This window comes from Scleropages formosus, chromosome 11 (genome assembly GCF_900964775.1).
Source record: "Scleropages formosus chromosome 11, fSclFor1.1, whole genome shotgun sequence".
NCBI classification, from domain to species: Eukaryota; Metazoa; Chordata; class Actinopteri; order Osteoglossiformes; family Osteoglossidae; genus Scleropages; species Scleropages formosus.
Window position 1 is genome coordinate 15,257,987 of NC_041816.1, and position 2,293 is coordinate 15,260,279.

Below are 2,293 nucleotides of genomic sequence, written 5' to 3' on the forward strand. Positions count from 1 at the left end.
AACTCGAGCTTATGCAGATGAACACGAGACAATGTTGCAGCAGTAACTGCAAGAGCTTCGGTTCAGCACAGAATACTACTGTTGAAAACTATTTCCTACTGGTTTACTCAATGTGTGAAAAAAGGACATATTTTTCTTGACCGCTGCTTTGATCCAAACATGAGTTACATAAAGACTGTTTTTGTCAATACACTTTTGCACAATATTTCAGCAGATAAATTGCTCGTCGTGTAGATAATGTTTTAACAGGTTTTCAGGATGTTTCGCGCTCCAGCCACTAATGGTGCGTCCTTGTCACAAGTGGAAGCTCCACTTTCGTCATGTGAATAGATTAGTAAATTGTTACCGATGTTGCTGAATAACTGCACCAACGTTTAGTAGCGAGTTAAACATATTCCTCAAAGAGCCGCCTTCAGGTAATTGTGGTATGAAAAAAATGGGCCCAATTGCCGTGACATTGTTCCACAATGCCGTGACTCGGATTCGAACCGAGGTTGCTGCGGCCACAACGCAGAGTACTAACCACTATACGATCACGGCGAGCTACATGGGCGCTGACACCACCGCTTCGCGTGTGCCGTCATCACACAAACAGCACCAAACAGATCAGCGCTAGGTTTGAAATGAACATTTAGAAATAAGGGAATGTGATATTTTGAAAGGATTACAGTATTATCTGTAGCGAGCGGTCCTAAAAGGATACAATTAGGGAATAAGTTTTTTTTTTAACCATAATTCTTTAAGTTAAATAATGGAAACATCTTTTCTGAAAAAATATTAATTTGGATATATAATAGTTCACCTCAGGCAGCACCTACACGTTTCTCAACAAGGAAGTTATTTATATTTCGTATACACGAGCCGTTTTTTGTACAAAGGTAGCAGTGCTAACATTTCGATAGGCTCAACAAAAGAATTGTTAATTATTCCATGAACAGTACGGAAATTCCAATTGACAGTGACATCTAGTGGCCGGACCACATTATTGTTTTTTTTTTTGAGCGGAAGGGGGCGGGGTGCAACACTCCAGCAGTACAGTACAGTACAGTATCCCAGACCAATTTGTCGTCACTCGGGAAAATATGACAGTATCACCTGCATGTTCCGTAAAACAATGTTAAAAAACATAACAACTATGCGGACAAGAACAACCTTGCAACACTCACCGGGAGCAATGGAATAAAAACACATCAAATTGATCAATATGATTATGTCACGTGACGTGAAGTATTACTGCACCAAACTACAGCTGCACTTTCTGCATTTCAGAACACGCGCTGTTTGTCACTTACATGATTATCCTTGTTTTTACAAGTGTAATGATGTCGGAAACTAGTAATAAAACAACGTCTTACCGAACATTTTGTGTCGCACACAGAACAACAGATTGACAGATTAAATTGAAGTCGATCCAGAACTGAGTCCAGCAAAATACTATCTACTGCTCGCTGAAAAACACAAACCGTGTAAGATAAGAAATTTTGCTTTAATTCTGATATTTTTAATTTGGAAAATGAAGCACTCCTTTATAATTCATTCTTAATTTATTAATATTTCCTCTTCTTATGCTGTGCTTTCCCACATGGAATCATTGTGGTTACAAAACCGTATTAGTCATGAACACTAAGCGCAGAAATGACTTAGCGCTGGTTCAGCAGGACGGGAACAGCGCCACTCTATTTCTATTCTATTCTGTTCTTTCCTTGCATTCCTTCCAGTTTAGGTCACGTCTTCCCAGAATCAATTCTTAAGCGTTCCACTACGTTCATAAGAAAGAGAGAGAGTGTAATGATCCCTTCCGTGGTCCATGTAGGTCGCCGTGATCGTATAGTGGTTAGTACTCTGCGTTGTGGCCGCAGCAACCTCGGTTCGAATCCGAGTCACGGCATTGTAGGACAATGCCCCGACAATGGGACGTTTCTTTTGGGGCACCAGGTGGTGTAGTGTGCGTGGCGGACTCGAGGGACCCGGCTGTGAATCCACCTCCTCCTGTAGTTCACCTCAGTGACTGGTTTTTCTTCATAATGAAACCCTGGGCAAGGCGTTTACTCTGAATACGCAGTTGTTTAACTGGGTAAATCACTGCAAGCCGCTTCGGAGAAAGGCGTCAGCTACACGTACAAACGTAAACGTGAGGCGAAGGAGCGGAACTGAGAAGCACCTGGCCGTAACGGTCTCGCGTTGGTGGTGTCGCTCGAGACTTGCTCGCGCACGCCGGGCGCTGCCGGCTCGAGCTGATTGATTCCCGCCCAATTGTTGGTGGAAGAGTAAGAAATAAAGACTGTAATTCGTG

The 2,293-nt window shown here is 42.6% G+C and overlaps 2 non-coding genes across 2 annotated transcripts; one reads left to right on the forward strand and one right to left on the reverse strand.

Moving 5' to 3' along the window:
- Window positions 1–468: 468 nt before the first annotated feature.
- On the reverse strand, window positions 469–540 carry trnah-gug (transfer RNA histidin (anticodon GUG)). Its single transcript has one exon. It is a non-coding gene; the product is annotated as a tRNA-His (tRNA).
- Window positions 541–1,816: 1,276 nt separating this feature from the next.
- trnah-gug (transfer RNA histidin (anticodon GUG)) lies at window positions 1,817–1,888 on the forward strand. The gene has a single exon. It is a non-coding gene; the product is annotated as a tRNA-His (tRNA).
- Window positions 1,889–2,293: the final 405 nt, after the last annotated feature.